This window comes from Sorex araneus, chromosome X, assembly GCF_027595985.1.
Source record: "Sorex araneus isolate mSorAra2 chromosome X, mSorAra2.pri, whole genome shotgun sequence".
Classification (NCBI taxonomy): Eukaryota; Metazoa; Chordata; class Mammalia; order Eulipotyphla; family Soricidae; genus Sorex; species Sorex araneus.
Genome location: NC_073313.1, coordinates 54,000,070 through 54,023,178, shown reverse-complemented (window position 1 = coordinate 54,023,178; position 23,109 = coordinate 54,000,070). Strand labels below are relative to the sequence as shown.

Below are 23,109 nucleotides of genomic sequence, written 5' to 3'. Positions count from 1 at the left end.
TATCTTGTGGTTGCCAGAGGCTTGTGCCAAACCACTTTGACGAATGGGCTTGAGAGTTTCCGAAGACTGTTTCCATCTGTTTGTGGCTTTCCCACTCTCAGCATTCTTTGCGCAGTCACGGAGGTACTGAACCAGTTGATTGTATTCGTCGTCGATGTTGTCAACAACGGCATCTTCCCACTTGAAGCAATAGTTCTAAAGAGCTCCCAGTTGGTGGTCATTCTGGGAGTTCTCTTCTTAAGCTTAAACTTTGCAGACTTTTTTCCCCACTCTGTGAAGTAGAATTTTGCACGAAGGAGATGATGGTCCAATCCTGTTTGAAGTTTTTGAACAACAACATTGGTCAGGCAAAACCTTCAATCGAATATGATGTGGTCAATTTCATTGTGGAACTGTCCACCAGGAGAGTCCCACATTCAACGTTTAGATTCAGCCTTCTGGAACTGTGATTTACCATGGGTGGTCTTAGTTGACATGATGAACTCAGACGGTCTCTCACCCTGTTTGTTCCATTCTAGGCCATGGGTCCCATTGTGGAGTTCTTCGGGTGACCTTCTCGGTCCTATCTTGTCATTAAAATCACCAACAATGATCTTGTGGGTGTGGTATTCTTTATAGAAGTTCTCCAACTCCATGTAGAACTTCTCAACTTCTTCTTTATTGTAGTTGGATGTTGGTGCATAGACAACGAAGATAGAAACTGCTGGAAGTGAACCACATCTATTCATGTGTAATCGTCCAATTCAGGTTGTTAGGCATTCGAATGAATCAATGCTCATGGGCAAGTTCGTATTAACAAGGGTACCGGCACCACCAAGGCCTCTGTTGTCGCTTGTTCCGGGGAAGAGTTCTTCTCCAGTGTCGAAAATGCCATGATGTGATCGATGCCTTCTTGTTTTGGTCAGAACAATGATGTCCTACTTGATCTTCTGTGCTTGCACCATCAGGTCCTAGATGGATGCTTCCAATGCCAGCGTACATGGGTTGAATGTACAGACAGTCATTTTAGTCTTCATTTTGGCAGTCTAGTTCGTTCCTGAGATTTTATCAGACTATCCTTGCTCATCCTCCTTAATGCTGTTGTACTGGGGGCTCTTTCGGTATCAGGCAAATGGGGCTCATTGTTGTTACTCTTTTTGGCCTATCGAATATTAGATATTCGATAGGCCAAAAACAGTATTACAAAATTATTCTCCTTTAATTTTTTTGTTTAGTCAATTGATTATCCTTTTATCAGGTCCATTCCCCTCCAAGTAAAGGCAGGAGGCTCAGCATTTGATCCCTCAAACTGGGTACATTATGCAGTGCTTAGATGCTGTGCAATTCAACACTCATCATAATGTTCTTTAAAGATAGGACTTAGTTTTTTTCTTACTTTTTTAATTCCTTGATTTTCAGTTTTCAAATTTGCTTTTATCACTGCCTTTTCTGAATCTTTTTCAGCTACAGCACTGCCTAAAGCAGTAACAAAATCTATGCTTTTTCTTCATCACTTCCTTTTCCTTTTTTCTCTACCATGTTGTTGATTCTGGGTCCCAAGATCACAATTTTTTGTTAACTTTTAACAATAATATTATTCAGGCGTTGGAGAGATAGTACAGAGGTTAAGGCAGTTGTTCTTCACTTGGCAGACCTAGTTTGATCCCTAGCACAGCATATAGTTCCCTTAGTATCACCAGGAGTGATACCTGAGCCAGGTGTTAAGACCTAATCTGCTTCTGGTGTGGCCCCAACCCATCTCCCAAATAAAAAATTTAAAAAGTAATATTATTCATTAAGATGGCTAAAGTCTAAAGAATGTAAAGTGAAATTTATCACCTACACTGTGCGGTGGGGTGGCTGGGGGGTTGGGGGGCTTGGGGGGAGGTTTACTGTGGTTCTTGGTGGTGGAATATGTGCACTGGTGAAGGGATGGGTGTTTGAGCATTGTGTAACTGAGACTTAAAAATAAATAAATAATTTTAAAAAATGGCTAAAGTCTATTACCAGTATGCACATACAATCCAGTATGTTTTCCTATCCTTTGAATATATGGGTCCTGACAGTACTCTTGCATATTTCCTTAACCAAAGGATTTATTACTTAATGGACAACAGAGTTCCTCACTAATGGCATACTGGTGTGCCATAGCTATTCCTATGCCACCAGGAATAGAACTTTTTCATTACCTATTGTTGTCACTGCTGCCATGAATTTTAAAGAGTTCCCCCAAACTGCACTCTTACTCAGAACCCCTCCAGTCTTTTAAGTAGGAAAGGAGCATTGTATTGCTTCCCTAACTCTGCCCTTAACTTCAAGCATTATCTCCCCCTTGCTTCTCAAGTGTGGCAGGTGGTTTGCCTTAACTGGTGGTATAATAGTGATGATACTGGGTGAATCCCTCAGGCAGGAAAGAAGAACCAGAGCTGGCTGTGTCTAGGAAATGAGTATTAGAGGAATTTTGTGAGTCTGTTTTATTCCTGTGTCTTCTAGACTCCCAATTACAGCATAGAATATATGTTTCTGATTCCTGCCCAAGGAAAGATTAGGTACAAGGGGAAGCAGGCAAGTTTACAATAACTTTATTTTACCTGGAATTTTTTTTGGTAGGTAGCCAAACCTGGTGGTGCTCAGTACTTACTCCTGACTGCACTAAGGGATCTCTTCTGGTGGGCTAAGGGGAACTTTATGGAGTGCTGAGGATTAAACCCAAGAGCATCAGAGAGGAAAGAAAGAAGTCAAGCTCTCACTATTAGTAGATGACATGATACTATATTTAGAAAACCTTATAGACTCTACAACAAAAAGTTCCTAGAAACAATAGATTTATGTAGTAAAGTGGCAGGCTACACATTGTTATGCAAATGTCCATGACTTTTCTCTAATCAAATAATGAAAGAAGTGAGATATTTTTAAAAATCCCATTCACAATTGTGCCTCAGAAAATTAAGTATCTTGAAATCTCCTGACTTAGAGATGTGAAAGATCTATACAAAGAAAACTACTAAACACTATTTCAAGAAATAAAAGAGGACATAAGGAAATGAAAACACATTTCATGCTCATGGATTGGGGAGACTAATATCATTAAAATGGCAATACTCCACAAAGCATTGTAAAAATTCAACACAGTCTATATAAGAAATAGATCAAAATATCCCAAATGAAATAGATGAAACACTCCTGAAATTTATATGGAACAATACCTTCCCTGCCCCCCCCCACCTTCCAAATAATTAAAGCAATATTTTGGGAAAAAAGACGGAAGACAACACTTTCCTCAATTTTAAACTCTCCTGCAAAGTGGCATTAGTTAAAACAACATGGTTTCATTAACTGGAATAAAAACAGACCTTCAAAATAATGGAGTATATACTGTTAAATATCCTGAGAAAGACCCTCAGGTATTTGATCAGTTAATCTTAAGTAAAGAAACAAAAAAGATGAAGTGGACCAAGGAAACATGGTCAAACACTGCTTTAACAAGTGGTGCTGGGAAAACTGGTCAACTACATGCCAAAAAAAATGAACTCAGAAATCAGAATTCTTTCTAACACCATGCACACAAGTAAAATCAAAATTGGTTAAAGGGGCTAGAGCAATAGCACAGTGGGTAAGTCATTTGTCTTTCACCTGTTCAACCTGGGTTCAATTCCTCCGCCCCTCTCAGAGAGCCATGCAAGCTACCGAGAGTATCTAACCCACGCTGCAGTAGCATATTCGATATGCCCAAAATAGTAACAAGTCTCACAATGGAGGCATTACTGGTGCCCCCTTGAGCAAAGGGATGACAGTGACACTGCTTTGGGGGGCTGGAGTGATAGCACAGCGGGAAGGGTGTTTGCCTTGCACACAGCCGACCCGGGTTCAATTCCCAGCATCCCATATGGTCCCCTGAGCACCGCCGAGGGTAATTCCTGAGTGCAGAGCCAGGAGTAACCCCTGTGCATTGCCAGGTGTGACCCAAAAAAGCAAAAAAAATATTAAAGACCTTGATATCAGACCTGAATCAATAAAGTACATAGAGGAAAACATTGGCAGAACTCTCCACAACATTGAAGCTAAAGGCATTTTCAAGGATGAATCATCACTGACCAAGTGAATGAAAGCAAAGGTAAACAAGTGGGATTACATTAAATTAAGAGACATCGATACTCAAAGGAAATAATGATAAGGATACCAAGACAGCCCACAGAATGGGAGAAATTACTTAACCTGCACTCATCTAATAAGCGGTTAATATCAAATATATGTCACTGCTAGAACTGCAAGAAAAAAGCACTCAACCCCATCAAAAAATGTGAGAAGATATAAATATTATATAAACTACTTCCAAGAATAAATAAATATGGTTTAAAGACATATGAAAAAACTGTTTGCATCACTAATCACCAGGAAAATGCAAATAAACACAACAATGATATATCATCTCATGCCACAGGTACTGGCACACATCAAAAAGAACAAGAGCAACCAATGCTGGCATGGATGCAGGAAGAAAGGGCATTGGTGTGGGAAGTGGACACTGGTGAGGGGATAGGTGTTGAAACATCGCATGCCTTCACCCCAATAATGAATTAACTTTGTAATTTCACGGTAACTAAACAAAAACAATTTTTAAAAGAGTTTTGAGAATTCAGTAAAATTATGCAGGTTAAAACCCTTGTATACCTATCATCATGGAAACTATTCTATGGTCATTTTTATTAGTGTCCTAAGTTTTGAAATGCTTATCTATTTAAGGAAATGTTTGTTACTGTGAAACTGATTAAGGAAATGTTTGTTACTGTGAAACTGATTAAATTCCTGTGTGGATTCTTGAGTATGTAAAATTAGCATACAAAACTCCAGATGTTTATGAAGTTACAGTTATTGATTTAACTGCTTTAAGAAAGTGACTTTGGGAGCCGGAGCGATAGCACAGCGGGTAGGGCGTTTGCCTTGCACGCAGCCGACCCGGGTTCGATCCCCGGCATCCCATATGGTCCCCCAAGCACTGCCAGGAGTAATTCCTGAGTGCAAAGGCAGGAGTAACCCCTGAGCATCGCTGGGTGTGACCCAAAAAGCAAAAAAAGGTAACTTTGGAGCCCCCAATAACCTATGTCCAGGCTTCACACTGCTGGTTCCTTGTGGATTACTGTCTGTGCTACATCATGCTTGATCTACACCGGTATCACATTGTTCCTGTCTCTATGAAACTATGCTGTTTTCTCACAGGTTCTTTCTCTTGAAGTCCACAGTTTTCTTTCTGGTCTGTTGTTGAGCTGATGATCTGTAGTTTGTTGCTGGGGTGGGCTCTGAGGCCTGTCTCTCATGGCCTGTATTTAACCCATTGACATTTTGCTTTCCTGACTTTCTATGTTTTTTGTATCTGTTCCTTGTGCCACACCGAATGTGTGCAGGGCTTACTCCTGGCTTTGCACCAGGGATCACACCTGGTGCTGTTCAGGGACTATATGCCATGTTAGGCACTGAATTAGGTTTAGTTGTGTAAGTCAAGTGCCCTGAACCATGCTTTTTATCCTGACTTTCTTTGTTCTGAGGTCATGTGGATGAGAACTGCTGCTTTTCTATAGTCTACCTAGGCACAGGTGAGGGATAGTGGTAACTGGCAGATGCTCTTTTTTTTTTTATTAATAGTTTATTTTTAATTAGTGAGTCAACGTGAGGGTACAGTTACAGATTTATACATTTTTGTGCTCATGTTTCTCCCTTACAAAGTTTGATAACCCATCCCTTCACCAGTGCCCATTCTCCACCACCAGTAAACCCAACATCCCACCCCCCCTTCCCAGTCCCGTCTCCCCCCACCCCACCCTGCCACTATGGCAGGGAATTCCCTTTTGTTCTCTCTCTCTGGTTAGGTGTTGTGGCTTGCAATAAAGGTGTTGAGTGGCCATTGCGTTCAGTCTCTAGTCTATATTTGGCCCGCATCATCTTTCCCCCACATGACCAACAACCACATTTTACTTGCTGTTCCCTTCTCTGAGTTGCCCAGAATGAGAGAACAGCCTCCAAGCCATGGTGACAACCTCCTGGTACTTATTTCTACTATTCTTGGGTGTTCGTCTTATAGTCTATTATTCTATATTCCACAGATGAGTGCAATCTTTCTATGTCTGTCTCTCTCTTTCTGACTCATTTCACTTAGCATGATACTTTCCATGTAGATCCACTTATAAGCAAACGTCATGACCTCATTTTTTCTGACAGCTGCATAGTATTCCATTGTATATATGTACCAGAGTTTCTTCAACCAGTCATCTGTTCTAGGGCACTCGGGTTTTTTCCAGATTCTGCCTATTGTAAACAGTGCTGCGGTGAACATATAAGTGCATATGTCACTTCGACTATACTTTTTGGCTTTTCTGGGATATATTCCCAGCAGTGGTATTGCTGGGTCAAATGGGACTGGCAGATGCTCTTTAAGAGTTTTTCATCACTTCACTTACAGTTGTTGCTGTCTTTGTATTATCTATTTCATAGATATTTTTACAGGTAAAGAAACCAAGACATGTAAACATTAGGCAAAGTACCCAAGATCATTCAGGTGAGTGGGAAAGAGCTACCTTTATGATCTCATGTTGATAGTTTCCAGAATTTATGTTCATTTTTCTGAGATACTGGGCATTAAACCCAGGGCATCATATATACAAAACAAGCATCCTATCACTAAGATTCATCTATGGCTTGAGGTTTTATGTTTCTGCCCACTATAATAAATACATTTGATCATGGTGACTTTAAAATAATAGACTTTAAAACTATTTAAAATTGGTAACTACTCAATGAGGCCTTCTGAATGTTCAGAAGTGAGGCAAAAAGAAAAGAAAATATAAGCTACTACTTTCAATAGCCTTACTATCCTAACAAATGAAATAAACAAACTCGAGAGAGCTATAATAATAGCTGGAAACAGCAAAAAAATCTTTGAATTAATTATAACTGTCAACACTTTGCTTTAACTTTATAATTTTTGGGCCTTCTAGGCTACAGTTTCTCAAATATTGCCGTGCTTTCCATACCAAAATGAGGAATGAAAAGTGATTGGCTAGTTATGGGCTGGATCAAGAGATACTGCCTAACTCCTAGATGAGGTCTGTTGGAATCTGAGCAAAAAATAATATGGTCACAAAGGTGATGCTTAGTGCTTAGTCCAGGGACTACATTCTGGAGGAGATATAGCTTGGTGACCAGTGTAGAAATTCAGGCAATGAGATGTAAATATGTTGAGTACAGTCATGCTAGAAATGGGTAGGAAGGGATATTTCTGAGAGACTGATTTCTGCAAAGTACAAAAAAGTTAGAACACTAAAGATCTTCCCAGTACTAGCTCAGAAATAAATGGTATTCTAATGTTTGAAAAGATCAATTTCATGTCCAGTAGCTCACTTTATCAACATAGCAGCTATGGAAGGTTAGTAGTGTCTTTCACCTCCACTTTACTAAGAGACTGAGATCATATAACAAAGTTAAATCATAACTAATAAAAATCAGGTTAATTGCAAGAAAAGGAAAAAGACATTGTAAAAAAGGTCAAATTTTGTATTTCTGAATGGATTTTTTCGTAAAAGGAGTAACATGTTTTAGCTATCAAAGTAAATATGACTGAGGTCATTATACATGTCTTTCTTCTTCCCACAAATTCTTGCACTTAATACGGCTTAATTCCTAGGGGCGTGGGGGGTTTGGGGTGTGAGGGGGCGGGGTGGAGCTATACTGGGATTCTTGGTGGTGGAATATGAGCACTGGTGAAGGGATGGGTATTCAAGCATTATATAACTGAGATTTAAACCTGAAAACTTTGTAACTTTCCACATGGTGACTCAATAAAAAATTTAAAAAAAATATGGCTTAATTTCCTTGCATTTGAATTAATATATTTTAAATTTAAATTATATATAATTATATCCCATCATTTATGTGCATTATAACTTAATTTATATTTAATTTATCATATTTTATCATAAATTGTGGATAATGTCTCAGTAATTCTCCAAGTACTTCTTTGTCAAACCATCTGATAATTTAAAGAGATGTATTTTTGAATACTTCCCTCTACCATAGATGATTCCCCCTCCCTGAACTACCCCCGAGCCATCTTAGGTGGCATGTTTTCTACTGAGACCAGTTCTCATGGTTTTTGTTTCCATTGTCTTTGGGTATTTGTTATTCCACTATCATGTTTCTTTATATCGCACACATGAGATAAATCATTCTGACTAACGTCACTCAGTATGGTACTCTCCAGGTCCCTGCATGTAGCAGCAAAATTCATAACTTTATCTTTTATTATAGCCAAGTAATATTCCACTATATATACAGACATATATATATATATATACATACTATAGTTTCTTTGTCCAGTCATCTATTCTTAGACACGTGGGTTGTTTGCAAATTTTGGCTGTTGTGGATAGTACTGCAACATAGTGGAACATAGGGGTACAAATGTATTTTATCCAATATTAAATATTTGCAGTTTAAAAGTGAATAATTTTTTGGTCATTTTGGCCATATACAGTGGTACGTAGGGCTTATTCCTGGCTCTGCACTCAGGGATCACTCCTGGTGGAGCATAGGGGACCATATGTGGTGCCAGAGATTGAACTTGGCTTTGCTGCAAGCAAGGAAAGTGTCCTGCCTGCTGTATTATCTCTCTGCCCTTAAGATTTTTACATATGGCTAATTTAAAATTACTTAGGCACCATGATTTATAGTACTGTAAATAACAATTTCAGGTATGCCGTGTTCCAATTTCAAACCTACCAGCATCCCTCTACTCAAAGTTTCCTCCTACCCTTACCTCACCTCCTCAGCAAACTCACTGTTTTCATTTAATTATTATGGTCTGAGTCACATGCTTATGGTAGTGTTGGCTCATACAGTTTTTATATACACATTTACCTCATCTTTACACAATCGAAGTGCCCAATGTCCCTGACCAGTTTGCCTGTGTCACCACCAGTAAATCTCATCTTTCTCCTCACCCTTGTCCCAACGTTGCCTTTTTTCTTTGGCTTTCTCATTTCAGTAATCTAGAGCCAAGAATTTGCTCATACTTAATACCCATCATTCTTTTATTTTGTAATTCTGTATACCACAAACAAGTTATGACATCTGGTACTTGTACTTTTGCCTCTGTTTTACTTCACTTAACATGACACCTTCCAATTCTATCAAGTTTCAGCAAACTGGATGATTTGAACAATCTATGTGGCTGCATAATATCCCATTTTGTGAATATACTATTTAATTTACTTTTTATCATACAACTGTTATACGGTATTTTGCTTTTTTCCATATCCTGGCTATTGCACTGTGTGTTGCAATGAACATAGGTGTGCACATATATTTTTGAATTAGTGTTTTTGTGTTTTGTGGGTAGATACCAAGCAGTAGAGTATGGGAGCTCTAGTCAATTTTTTGAGAAATCTACATATGTTTTCCATAGGGGCTGAACTAGCAGTGAACAAGAGTTCACTTTTACCAGAACCTTGCCAATATTGGCTGTTTATACTACTTTTGATGAGTGCCATTCTCATGTGTGACAATAAAGTATCACTGGCCTGAGGTGATACTTTATTGTCATTATGATTTTGATTTCCCCAGTAATGATGACATTGAGCACTTTTACATATACTTTATGTCTGTTGGCATGTCCTCTTCATGGAAGTGTATGTTTTTCTCCTCTTCTGTATATTCATGGGGTAATTGTTTCCTTTGTTGCTAAGCCTTGTGAAAACTTTATGTATCATGGATATTAGTCCTATATCTAACATTGTGCAAATATCTTCTCCCTTTCAGTTGGGTGTACTTTAATTTTAGCTCGATTTTTCCATGTAAAACCTCTTTTAATTTAATGTAGTCCCATCTGTAAATTGTTTCTGTTATCTTTTAAGTGAATAATATCAGTGAAGAATCCTTTTAAGTTCATATTATTTCATATTTTTCTGTATTTTTCTTAATGTATTTTTATAGATTCCGGTCTAATCTCAAGGGTTTGGGGTGAGAGAGTGAGGAGAAGTAAAAATAGAAGTCTTAGTTATTTCCAGATATATGAATAATTAAAGACAAATCAAATCTGAATACAATTGATGTAGCTTTAAAGTATGTAGATAAAAGTAGGTATGTTAATGATGTTATGGAAGAGTTTTGTTTTCTTCTATTCCCTGTGGTACCTGTATGAAGACTTTCGTTTTCTTTTATTTCCCTGTAGTATCTGTAGGAAAGCAATCAAGAGGAAGGGTTGAATAAAATTTCTGTCATTTATTTATTGTGTGACCTTGGGCAAGTTTTATTGTTGTTTTGGGACCACACCTCATTTAAAGGCAAATCTTTCCTGCTGTACTATCTCTCTGTTCCAGGATAAGAATTTTTATCAAAAGTTATTTTAAATATTTTGGGGGGCGTGAAGTGAGGATATTGTCTCTTTTAGTGTCTTAAAGTTTTAAGTCTATGTTGTCTGATGTATGTATGCCACTCCAGAATTTTAAAAAGATTACTTTACCACCGTTAGTAATAAGGTTTCATGCAGAACGCATTCTTTCACCATACCCATTGCCCAAATGGCTGGATAACTGCCCCATGAAAAGCTTCCTACTAGAGACCAGTTTCTGTAGCCTTTGGGAATTTATATTCCCCAACTGTGTTCTTTATATCCCACATATTAGAGAGATCATGCTATATCCCAAATACTCCTGACTAGGTTTACTTAGCATGATACTCTTCAGATCCATTAACATAGCAACAAATTGCATGATTTCATCTTTTCTTATAATTAAGTAGTATCCGTTGTGTATCTGTACTACAGTTTCTTTATACAGTCCTCTATTCTTGGGCACTTGGGGTGTTTCTAGGTTTTGACTATTGTGAATAGTGCTGCAATGAACATAGGAGTGCAAATGTCTTTTATTATTTATTTGCATGCACACATTATGTAAGTATATAATATATATACATATACATATATGTACTCATCAGGGGTTAGAGTCTTCAGGGGTTAGAGTGGTAGTACAATGGTTAGGGTGCTTGCTTGCCTTGCATGCAACTAACCAGGTTTGATCTGAGGTATCTTGTATGGTGCCCAACTCCCACCAGAAGTGATGATTGAGAGAAGTGCCAAGAGTAAGCCTGGAGTACTGCAAGGTATGGCCCCACCCCCCAAAATTTACACAGAAATATATTTAGATTTATGTAATAATTTAATGATTTCACAGTATCAAACTTGATGAGTACATGGATATTTTAAATAGTACTACACTAACCAAACTTGCTTCTAGTCTTGTACTATATAAGCTGTGCTATAATGGGCATGTCTGTAATACATTTTCACACACTTATCTGTCTTATTAAGAGATGTTCATGAAAGAGGTAGAATCGCTAAGACAAAGGCAAAACATTTAAAAATCATTCACTTATTTAATTAAGCATATCCTGGATTAATCCTTATTAAATGGTATAATGAATGGGAAGAAGATGTGCAGGCTTCCAAGTTTTAAGTGTGAGTTCCTGTTTGCAGTTGCTACTGTTAGAAGCATGGCAGACTGAAAGACTAGGTGATCAGAGCTTGGATTTGTCCGGTTCCCATGAAATTCAATTTACGAAATGCATGTATAAATGGGTAGTTGTTATTTATTCTAAAGGATTTATACTTCTTCTGCCTCCCACCAAATGTCTAAGATAAAGAAATGCTTGTAATCTTCAAACAATTGCTTTTAAATACAGCTGTTTTCAACCAAATATTCCAACCTGTTCTATGCCAAACTCAAACTCTAAGAAGGGACTTAAACAGAGAAGCACAAGGCAAGCATAGGTCTCCTAAGATGCCTTTACTCTGGATTTTTTGCTACTCTTGAGAACTAAGCTGGCCACTTTGTGTGGGGTTGCAATTAGAAAGAAATACTTTTTAAAGGCTAGGCTAATAGATCAGTGCTCAGTTTAAAGATACTTTGGCCAACCTCCAGTGGAAAAACTCAAGTTAACAGTGAGCGTAACATTCCAGAGTTCAACCCAGTCTAGAGATACGAAATTTCTCCCATCCACTTCTCTGGCTTCCTGATTTTCTAGCAGCCAGAGTGCCTCTTGAGTGTAACTTTATTATAAGCATTGTTAAGTAGGGGGAAGTGTGTGTTGAGAAGTGTGTGTTGAGAAGTCTTGAATCTGGATCTCTTCATCTAACAGTCTGAATTCTCTCTGACTTCAAAGGCTGGGCACTTCTCCAGGTATGATGCTCTTGGCCTCTGTTTCAAGGTGGGACCAGGTGTGGGAATGCAAACAGACTGAGGGGGCCTATACAGGGTAGAAAGCAGCTGGAGAATCTGTGACCATGGAGAAGAGCATATGCCTATGTGTTTAGCCAGGCTCCACCTTATAAAAGGGTGCTCCTTACAGGAATATTTCCAGTGATGATGTTAGAGAGCTTGAGTTCTTTGAATATTTTAGTCTGAAATGGGTGATGTTTGCCATAAGGAACAATGAGCATAGCAATGTTTTTTTTGGGACCTTGACCATATTACTAATAAATCTTTGGCATACTAATAAGGCCTACTGATTCTCATACTATTTCCTTACTTGTCTCTAGAAATCCTTTCTATTTCGTCCCAGCAAAATAGTTGTGAATAATGATAAGCTGATAACTCTGTGCATGCTACTATCTTCAAAAGTATGACCATGTGGACATTTTTACCTCATTCAGCCTCCTTTCTGCACAGGTTGCCAGGTCAATGAATTGTGAACCTTTACCACACTTTCCCAATCTGTTTACTTTATCTTCTGGTTCTGTAAGCAAACCTTTGTACATGGCTTTTCATTCATTTTTGGATATGAATTCTTGGCTCTGTGAGGCTGGATGAAGGCTGTGGCTATGTGGATCATTCTTGTGTACAGGCATATGTCTTATCTGTCTATACCTTGACAGGAAACTTGATTGTGTAGCCAAAGGCGCAGGTCTGTGTGTAACAAGAGCATTGTGCTAGAAAGGGAGTGTGACTAGCATTTTTCTTGGACAAGCAGGCTTTGGAAAAAACATAACTGAATTATGACTGGAGAACAGAAAATCTTATTCCTTATCATTGGGTAAAATATGGGAGATTACACTGACTCTGCAAAAAAATGTTTTCATTATGTTTCTAGAACGTGTGAGTTGTATCAGATGACTGGTTCAGGTCTCTTTTGTTCAGAAAAATGTAGGGTTTTTGATATGTGCAGGTGGACTTGAGATTAGTCGAAGTTTTGAATGGTTTATGTGTTCCCACCTGCTCTCTAAATTCTTTGAAGTGATATTGTTTCTTATTTTTTGTATTTCCCCTCTGGAGCTTATACAACACAGGCAACAAATATTGTGTGGATTATTGAGGCAGAATGATACACTGCTAGGCTTACTGAGACTCTCCATGGACTACATAAAATTTTACATAACTCCCCAGGAAGGAAGGTTTATGCCCAGGAGGTCCTATTTCAAGAGCTGGCTGGAGACAAGGGTCGCACCCTCCCTACTCATGAAGTAATTGGCAGAAGGACTAGAACAAGCAAAGGATTGTGCCATAATTAGTTTATAACTAGAGGGCATGCCAGTTTGTAGCCCTGCCAGTATGCTAACTGCCACAAGCACAGATATGCAAGCGACAAAGCTCTGGTACTATTTCCATGGGCCCACTAAGTCTAATGACTCAGGCCTAAGAACTGAGAGTAACTGAGCTAGTGTGTTAACATTTCCTGAACACTGACCTTTATATTTTCATTTTATGCAAAATTAACCTTTCTCTCTTGGAGTTGTTAATTCTTGCTTTGACGTAATTGAAGCATTTCTCCTTCCTTCTTTTCCCCTCCTTCACTTCCTCTCTCCTCCTCCTCCTTCTCCCTCCTCTCTTCTTTCCTTCCTTGATCTTTGTTTTGTGGAGTATAGTAAGGAATATAGTAAGGCTACAGCAAGACAGAGCATCTGGTATATTGTGTGACAGTAATTGAAAGCATTTCTTTCTGATATATTCAGGAAATGGCTCAGCCAACATCTCTTTTAGGTCTTACCATTCCTGGTCTACTGCTGGTATGACTATTGTCCTAATGTCCTCACCCAGTGTCTTCAGGATTTGAGAAAACAAAATATCATCATGAAAAATCTGTAATATGCCTAAGTTGCCAAGCAAATAACCGTGGATCGGGTTTTGAACGCAGGTTTTTGATACTGTTTTTCTATGAGCTCTCTTTTTCTTTCCTGACCATAACCTGCATTACATTTTCATTTTAGATGCTCAACATATGGGAATCTGAATACATTAAAGTTGAATTAACAATGTGCGTGCTGTTTGTTGCTGACCATAACACTAAGAAGTGTCCTTATTCATAGGTAGAGCAAAGGATTTACAGATCAGTTAGTACGTTTCTACATATAAGGAATAATGAAGCAATTTTCTTAATACAAAATAAAAGAATTATAGCCATTTGGGGATTCCTTTCATAACTATTAGGATTATTGTTTTCAAAATCACATAAGCACAATTAACACCCCTAAACCATCCAGGGAAGATAATGTTTGTTTTTTTAATATCTTTACATGAAAGCCAAGTTTTCAAAACTTAAATTTGTTCCATTTCCCTCTCATGTGCTAGTCATAATGAAGATATCACTCTCATTCTCTTTTAAAATGACCAACAATCATATTTTCCACTCATAGTGTTCTTATTTCTCTTTGGTTTAAATTAACTTTAATACATGTACTGAGTTTTTTAGTAGAGCTGGTGTTCAAATCTTTGATGAAAAGGCTATAATATTTTTATATTAGGGTCTGTATTTCGGTCCTACACTATTACAAATTTGTGGACTAATCCTTTTCTTAAGGCCATGTTTGGCCTTAAGAAAACATGCAGTTTCCAAAACAACATTATATTTTGTTTTTGAAAATGATTCTAAGATTGGATTCTTGAAGAGAACTTTGTAATTTTTCACATTTTGTGAAATTCACACACATTATTATTTAAAAGCAGTAACAAACTGTAGTAAATTAAAGAAGCTTAACTTTTAATAAATATGTTTATGTTATAGTTGCCATAGAGTGTGACTCTAATAAATAAATTTGCTATTTACTTATTTCTAAGTTTCTTTTTATAATCATAATATGACTATATGCATTCTCAAGATTTAAAATTTATAATTTAAGACTGTCTTTCCTGATAAGATGTGCTTCCATGTGACATTTACAGCAGAACTACAAGAGTTTTGTTCAAAATAGTAGTATTTATGAAATGCAAACTGTTATAATAGGACCCTATAATTAAAGCAAAACTATTTCCAGTAACTTCCCACTTATCCTGAAACTCAGAACATGGCCTGCAGTGCAGTAATATATTTGAAAGGGGAAAGAGGCTTTGCAATTTTGAAGCAACTGTCACAAAGCCTATGGTATAGGAATATAATCCTCTTACTTTGACGTCAGAAAGACCCAGTGGTTTTTAATTTAATGGGGGCATGTTATTACCTCAGTTATAACCGAATAGATGCAGTGAATCAGAAAGCCTAGAGTGGCAGATTGAGAGCATTTTAGAAGTTAATTTACCATAAAAATAGGCAGAGACAGTTAAATAGCAGGCACCAGGGACAGAGTGACCACAAGAATGTCAGTATGAAATAGGTAGATAGCTTTTTACCCATAAATGTAAAACTGTGATATTCAGTAGTAGAGATGTCAGATTTTTCTTAACAATTCTATTATTACTGGGAAATCATAGTTATTTTAAGATTTTTTATTCTTATAAAAGTGATACTATAAATGGTTTCTGTACAAATCACATTTTTTTCTTTTTAGAAGTATTGCCTTTTAGTATCTTACTAAAACTATTAGAACAGGTCAAAGGGTATGAATAGTTGTTATTACATGTTGTCACACTGTAGAATTTAACTGTAAGTATGCCTCTATTTTCTCACAGTCCTATAAATACTGACTGTTATCATTTAAAATACTTTTCTAGTTTAATAATTTATATAAGTGTATTATAAATCTGTTTTAATTTTCAGTTATTGAAAGAGGCTTTAAATTTTTAATGCCACAATTTGAAGTTTCCTCATTTTCTTTGACAATTATCAAGTAAGATATACTGACCTCCTATATTTGTACTCATTCCTTATATTTTACATAGCAGGCTTTATTTCTTACATTTATCACATGTTTTCCCATTTGATTGCTCTTATTATTATGTGTACTTTATTCATGCTTTCATATTCACATCCATGCATCCTGTCTCTGATGTTTCATTCAATTTTCAATATTCAGAAATTTACCACTCCTCCACAGCTGGGACAAATATGTGATTCTGTCCTACCCACTCACCCAGGGTTTTTTATTGTGTGTGTGTATGTGTTTAATTCTTAGACCCATCTGGAATTTATTGGCGTGTATGGTATGAGGTATGGATTTAAAGTAAAATCTCTGTACTGATATCCAAATGTTTTGGCAATTCAATTTGACAAATATTTCTTCAACCCCTCCTATGTGTTAAACATTTTCCTAAGTACCAAAGAAAAAATTTTTAATTACAAATGGAGCATAGTATATGCTCTTCAGCCATGTGATCTTGTGTCCTTTTCTATCTCTTGTTCTCCCTTTTTCCCTGAAAAAGAAAAGGTTTTCAATGACAGTAATAAGATACATATTTATTCATTTTTTATTGAATCACTTTGAAGTATAGTTACATAGCTGTAATGATTGAGTTTCAGTCATAGAATGATCGAACACCCATCCCTCACCAGTGAACAGTTTCTTCCACCAGTGTCTTCAGTATCCCTCTCGCCCCCGCCACCCCCAATCCACCCCTTCCCCTGCCTCTATGGCAGACAATTTCTTTCTTATTCTCTCTCCAATTTTGAGCACTATAGTTTGCAATACAGATGCTGAGTGGCCATCATCTTTGTCCCTTTTTCTACTTCTGGCACACATCTCCCATCCTGAGATGGCTTAGAGAAGATACAGTGTAGCACTGTTGCACTCTCCTCCTCATTGCTCATTGATTTACTCGAACACACACCAATAACGTCTCCATTGTGAGACTTGTTGTTACTGTTTTTGGCATATCGAATACGCCATGGGTAGCTTGCCAGGCTCTGCTCTGCAGGTTGGATACTCTCGGCAGCTTGTCGAGACGGGATGGAGGAATGAACCCGGGTCTGCAAGGCAAACACCCTACCCGTTGTGCTATCGCTCCAGTCCAGAGAAGATACATATTTAATTATAGAATCACAGTGAATATAATGATGGGTGTCATTACAAAAGTTAGAAGCAAATAACTGTGGGAATTTAAAAGTTTAAAAGATTACACCCGAGAAAAGGAAAAGGTGCATCATATAAGTTTCATTTAAAATTTTTAAAAATTTATTTTAGACTTCATGATTTACAAATATTGATAATGGCAGGGTTTCATGAATAAAATATTCCAACACCACAGTCTCCACCAGAGTGTCACCTGACACAAGTGGATCCAGAATAGCCAAAATAATCTTGAAAAAGACCAAATTTGGAGCATCTACACTTGCACATTTCAAAACTTAATGCTATTACACTGGTGAAGTCAGAGTAGTATTGACATAGGGTGAATATATATGGAGATTAGGTAAGAAACTGAAAATAAGCCATCACATGAAATGCTTTATGAATAAAAATTTCCCAAAATTCTGACAGGTAAATGAATTATTTAGTGAATATGATCGGCTGAAGGTAGTGTTTAGCTAAATGATATTTAACTAAGAGAGTAATCACACAGGACAACAAAGATACACTAGACTTGATACCTTTGCTCAGTTTATTTTTAAATTTAAATTTGCTAATTGTGGGACAACAGATGGTAGTTCTCAGGGAGCCAGTATCATTTCCATATGGGGTGCATTGAGAAGCATTCCAGATAGTTCCATGAGGTACTGAGGAGTCAACATAGTGCCTCACACATGTGCTCTACCACTTGAGCCACATTCTGATCTCATCTTTTCTTTCCTTCTTATTTTTTTTGGATTTGGGCCACAAATGGCAATGCTCAGGAGTTACTCCAGGCTCTGCTCTCAGGATAACTCCTGGCAGTGCTCAGGAGACCATATGGGGTGCCAGTGATCAAATCCTGGTCACCCACATGCAAGCACTTTATCCTCTGTACTATCTGTCCAGTTCCTTCATTTGTTAATTTCAAAAGAAACTTGTCAAAGTAAAATGTTACCACACAGACTAGGAGAATATATCAAAAAATCATATATCTTATAAAGGATTTAGAGTGAGAATATAGAAAGACCTACCACTAATTGACACTAAAATGATTAATTTCCACTTAAAAGATAGTGAAAATTTCAATTAACATTTTTCCAAATAACATATACAAATATTTAAAATTTACATTAATAGATACCCCAAATTATTACTCATCCAGAAATTAACTAAAGATCACAAAGAGGTAACTTTTCTCATCCACTAGAATAGATGTAAATTTTAAAAGGACTGTAACATGTGTTGAGAATGTGAAGAAATTGGAAATATCTCATTGCTATTGAGAATGCAAAATAGTGCAGTTATTTAGAACATATTTTGGCAGTTCCTCAAAATTTAAAAAGTAGAATTGCCATATGATTTAACAATTACCTTTTTATGTATCTAATTCTTAACAGAAGTTAACATATCTATATGAAATTGTTTTATTATTATTTATATTAGCCAAGAGGTAGAAACAGCCCAAGCATCTATCAACTTATAAAACATCAATAAAATATACTTTTATACAATGGAATGTTATTTTGTAATGAAAAGAAGTGAGGCACAGTACATGCTACTATATAAGTGAACCTCCAGTACATTATGAAAGGAGCCATAAAGATACATAATAACACTTATTTTAGTATTCCATTTATATGAAATGTTAAAGAAAAGGAAATTCTGTAGAGACAGAAAGTTGTTAGTAAATAGTTGACTGGAACTAAGTATAAGAATAAGGACTGATCATAAATAACTCAAGAGACTAATTTTTAGGATGATAGATATGTTATAAAATAAGATTGAATATAGTTGCATGGCCCTGAAAAATGCTACAATTAATTAAATCTTACTACCTTTTAAATTGATTAATTTTATTATATGTAAATTATTTATCAAAATATTAAAATGTAGCCATAATTAACAGTATTATAAATCACAGAATCTAAATTAAAACAAAATGATAAATATTATTAAAGGAAGTGGTTTAAGAAAATCATAATTGTAATTACTTTATCAAGATAAAGATTTTGAGAAAAAATTATAAAATACCTTCCTAGATAAAGCATAACATTCACATGTCTATTCCCATTACATTTTTCATATCTTTAATTTTTAATTTTCCCTTATATACTTCCTCTGTACCTTAGCATGCAGCTCTTCCTATGAACTTTTTGCTGTGCCTTTTCCCTTGCCAAGCTTTCTGTTTTGCGTTCTTTCCCTCCCTCCTCTCCTCAAATCTTTTTCTCCTCAGTGCCGTTTCATTTCTAAATTAAGTGTTTTTCTCAAACTTTTGCTTCAATTTTTAAAATGTAAAGTGGTAAAAAATTTCTCCTGGGTTTATGCATTTGACAGATGCTTACTGAGTATCTGCTGTGTACTTGATTTTGTGATGATACTCTGCTACCTTATGTGTGTGATCTTTACAGTTTGCGAATATGAATTTGAAATGTGTCACATAAAATATTATGTGAATAGCTATATTTCATGGCAGGTTTTGCTCAAACTATAGTAAAATATCTATTTCAAAATAACATCTGGGTAATTTTTTTCTCTTTTCCCCTACATTGTCTTTGTGACTTGAGATTTAAGTCAGAGTGGTATTGGGAAAGACACAAAACACATGATTTTCAGTTTCTGTGATATTCATAGTGATAGCCATAGTTCTCCCCTGCCCAATTTCAATTTACTAATATTTTTAAATTTTATTTTTTATTTGTTCGTTGAATCACCATAATTACAAAGTTACAAAAATATTTGTATTAGAGTTTCAGGTACACAATATTCCAACACCAGTCTCTTCACAAGTGTCCCCCTCCTTTTACCAATGTCCTATTACTGAATGTAGAGGTAGGAACCTAGCCAGCCTGAATTCTTTACTAAAGTGTTTGCCTACTTCTAATCCCACCAAAAACTATTTTCACCCTACCCCTTTACCCCTTAAATGACCTCCAACTTAGAGGCTGGAGGAATAGGAAGGTAGGTAGGGCACTTGCCTTGCATGCACCTGACCCAGGTTTGATCCTTGACACCCTTTATGGTCCCCTGAGATTGTAAGGAATAATTGATCCCTGAGGACATAGCCAGGAGGAAGCCCTGGGTATGGTCTAAAACAAATACGTATCTAATATATATATATGTATACAAACACACATATGTATGTATATACATACATACATATATATATATTTACTTATATATACATATATGTATATATTTACTTATATATACATATATATGTATATATAAGTAAACTTATACATATATGTATATATAAGTAAACTTAATACAGACTGAAGCGATAGCACAGCAGGTAAGGTGTTTGCCCTGCATGCAGCTGACCTGCGTTCGATTCCTCTATTCCTCTTGGAGAGCCTGGCAAGCTACCTGTGGCGTATTTGATATGCCAAAATAGTAACAAGTCCCAATATGGAAATGTTACTGGTGCCCGCTCGAACAAATAAATGAACAACGGGATGACATTGCTACAGTGCTACAGACAGTCAACTTAATTAGAAGGATTTTGGTAAGAATATCAATGTTCCATAGTTCTAACTCTGAATCAAGTACTGGTCATTTAGGTACTTCTTAAAACACTGTGAGGAAGATACTGATTTCACAGGTGAGTAGATATAGGTTCAGAATGCTCGTTGAGTTGTCTATTTGAAGTAACACCGTATACTCTAGAGCTAAAATTTAAATCCCAATCATTTTATGCCAGTTCCTCTACTACTTTCGTTATACCATTGTACCTCCTAGGGAAAACCTAGTAGTAAAGAGAATGAGAGAACATTCTTTCCTATTAAGAGTGCTCAAGTTCAGCTTCAGAATATTGGCATAACAACCTCACTTGTTATCCTTTTTGCTTGCAAGATTGCATGTGTTTCTCTGAAGGTAGCAGGTGGGAAAGGAAGTGAGGAGCAATGATGGTTTTGCATTGCTTTTTGATGATTTTAGGGAATCTCTAAACTTACTAGTTTAAGTCTAAGGAGGGACCAGGCTGAATTAATAGAGGATATAATGAATATTCTGGGAAAGTGACAGAGATCCTAAAGCAGCACATCCCTCTGAACCTTCTCTTTGGCACCATACACAAGCCTAGAATTGTCCCTTTGAAAGATTACTGCTGTTCCTAAAAGCATGGCTTCCACATCAAGGAAGTACATAGAAATGATGATAACAGGTCCCTGGAAACAAGTCTATACTGTGAAATTCCCCACTCTCAGGCTGTGAAATTTCCCTCTCAAGGAGCTGTGTAATTACCTTCATGCAGGAGCTATGTGAGCTCCTTTCTGCTCAGATTACACATGAAAGGATATTAACGGACTCTATGGGGGGCTGGCTCTCTCTCTCTCTCCCTCCCTCTCTCTCTCTCTCTTTCTCCAACATATTTTGGTGCTTTTGAGCCACTTCCCCACCCCGAGATGGCTGTTGGCTTGGACAGAAGAAGGAAGAATGAAGGCGACGCTGTTTGCTGATTAGTTGCCGTTTACTCAATCTCTCGTCTCTCCCAGCTCTCTCCAACCCTCTCTCTAATTTGCTCTACAACACTCTCTGTGACTCCTCTCCAATCTCCCTAGCCACTCTTACTCTCAGCTCTCAACCTTCTCTCTAACTCAGAATCTTTTCCTCTAATTCTGTGTCTCTCCTCAATCTCCTGTCCTCTTTGTCTCTGTCTCTCCCTCAATCTTCCTTAACTCTCTATCTCAATCTACTCATCCCTCTGTCACTGTGCTTCTCTCTCTTCCTCTCTTTATGAAACCCTGCAAGTCTTTTTTCCTGCTGTAACTATCTCCTCCCTCTCTTTCTCACTCACTCACTCACTCTTCCTCCTCTTCTCCCCCACAGCCCCTCTTTTCTTCTCTTTCATCATGCCCCCCAACCATGCCTCCCCATGGGAAACTCAATCAAAATGCTTTTCTAATCTTCCCAACCACCTGCAGCCCACGAGAGCATAACAGCCCTTAAGGTGTGTTTCTCCTTTCATTAGACCTGCAGCTTAATTATCATCTTTAATTCTACTTCCTAATATTTGCCATTTTTTATGGACACAGTAATAGACACTTTTAGGCTTGTAGGGTGACTTTTCTGGGGACATCTCACCAAAGACTCAGACTACAGTGCTGAGGCCAGATTAAACATTTCTAAACTCTTCAGCATCCAAATCTAGTTATTATGTTTTGGATCATGACAGAATTTGTCCATGACCAAGCTCTTAACTTAATATATATATGACTTAACATAATACTTAAATATAAGTATTATGGCACTTCGGCCAGTCCCATTTAGATGCCAGGGTAGCTAGCTCACCACTTGCCCTGGGTCCAGTCCCTCATTGGGACCCTGATATTGGATATCTAGGAAGTAAGGGCAACTGAGGCTTAAGTCAAGAGAGCAGATATCCAGGAGGTAATATTATCTGGAGTCAACCAACTCCCACACCACAGGCTTATCTTTTTAACTGTCTTCCTATATCCATACAAAATGCAATTGCTTTTAATTAAATAAACATGCAAAGGACTTTAAGGAGAAGAGAAAGACAATATTTACCAGTCAGAGTCTGATCAGGAAACAAAGGTAATTGACAGATTGGGGGAGCAATCAACAAACACAAGCTCTCAGCAGCCAGGGAGGAAAAGCCAACCAATGTTATCCTACACTATATCAATTACTTTTTTAGTTTGGGGCCACATCTGGTAGCACTCATGTCATATTCTTGCCTCTGTGCTGGTGGTATAGGGAGAACCATGAATTTCAGGGATTAAATCCAGATTAGTTGCATGAAAAGCATGCAACCTATCCACAATCCACAGCATTATCTCTCTAGCCCCCCTCTATACCCATTTAAATTTTTCATTAAATAACTATGATTTACAAAGTTACTGATAGTTGAATTTTAGGCATTTAATATT

At 37.1% G+C, this 23,109-nt stretch overlaps 1 protein-coding gene across 1 annotated transcript in view; it reads left to right on the top strand.

The window, feature by feature from the left end:
• SHROOM4 (shroom family member 4) overlaps positions 1–23,109 on the top strand; it is a 348,365-nt gene that overhangs the window by 40,576 nt on the left and 284,680 nt on the right. The gene's annotated exons all lie outside the window — the stretch shown is intronic.